General features: G+C 56.5%; 1 protein-coding gene across 1 annotated transcript in view; it reads left to right on the forward strand.

Annotated features, from left to right (window-relative positions):
- SLC9A2 (solute carrier family 9, subfamily A (NHE2, cation proton antiporter 2), member 2) overlaps positions 1-1,360 on the forward strand; it is a 166,891-nt gene that overhangs the window by 58,372 nt on the left and 107,159 nt on the right. The gene's annotated exons all lie outside the window — the stretch shown is intronic.

Below are 1,360 nucleotides of genomic sequence, written 5' to 3' on the forward strand. Positions count from 1 at the left end.
TGCCGCCGGCCCCGCCTCCTCCTGGTGCACCTGCAGCTGGGTCCTCGCCAGGATCAGCGACGCACCTGAGCGTGGCAGGTGCTGGCCTGTGTGGGGCAACAGCGCAGCCTCTGCTCCTTCCTTCTCTCCCCTGGGTTCCCACCTCCGTCCTGGGAACCAGGTGTCCTTCCCACCCAGGGATAGACGCACCCGACACGGAGCACGGGGTCCTGAGGCTGGGTGGCAGGGAAAGGAAAAGAAGGCAAGAGGGAAGTAGGACCTACCTTGGCCTTGGCTGCCGGAGGGAAGGGGTATAAATAGCACCTCCCTGAGAACAGGCTCCCCCCTCCCAGTTTGCCTGCAGAGCGCCCTGCTCCTGGGTCTGTGTGTTTCTTTGGAACTGTGTTCTCTTCCTTTTTCATGGACGGGAGGGGAGAACACCAGCCTTGGGGCATCTGTGCCACTGCAGGCTCAGTGGTCAGTGCTCTGCAGCTCCCGGCTCTGTTACCTTACAGCTCTGTATGTGGTGGGTGCATGGGGCCCCATTTCACAGATGAGCAAACTGGCCTCAGTCTGATAGAAACTTCCCCACAGCCGCAAGCAGAGACTGGAGGAGCTGGGTCCAAAGCCGGGGCCGCTGTCTGGTGGCAGCTGGCAAGGCCCCAGCACACAGGTTCGGCCTTCCGGTCTGCGTCCCAGAAAGGAGCTGAATGCCCATGGCGCTGGGAGGCGGGAGGCACGTCCTCATTGCACAGGGAGAGCTGCTGCAGGGACCAGCCAGCCGAGGACAGGGTCAGGGGTGCGGCTTCGAGGACTCCTTCCGTTGCCCTTTAACAGAGGTCAACAGGCCAGAGGTCATGGGGAAGCCCTATTGAACCAGGTGAATGTGTATGTTCCCCAATAATTACCGAAGTCTGCTATAATGTGAATAACAAAATAATCCAAGCTGGAGGGATGGTTTGAATACCAAATAAATGTTAATTTAATTATTTAGAGATAGTTTTTTACATCTCTTCAAATGATGGTGATTTTCCTGGTTCACAAACTATTTCATGCTATGAGTTAGAGTACGGTTTATAGCTTCCAAGAACTTACTTATTAAAACTCTGTGATTGTACGTGTTTAAGGACTTACTCTGTTATTTCCATGTTATCTTCTGATCATTCAGATCATTGCCACGTGCTGCGTTAGCTCTAACACGTGTGACATGCCTCAGGATGGCCTGAGGCCTTGCAGACAGGAGGGCCAAGCCCTCAGGGACCCTCTCACGTGCAGTCACTCCCCAGGGGCCCCTGTGCCCCTCCTGCTTGGGCCTCGCCCTCACACGCCCCCCGATTACAGCCCCACTGGCCCCCTCCCCACAAGGTGCCCCCTCCAGTGC

This window comes from Myotis brandtii, unplaced genomic scaffold (assembly GCF_000412655.1).
Source record: "Myotis brandtii unplaced genomic scaffold, ASM41265v1 scaffold1213, whole genome shotgun sequence".
Lineage (NCBI taxonomy): Eukaryota > Metazoa > Chordata > Mammalia > Chiroptera > Vespertilionidae > Myotis > Myotis brandtii.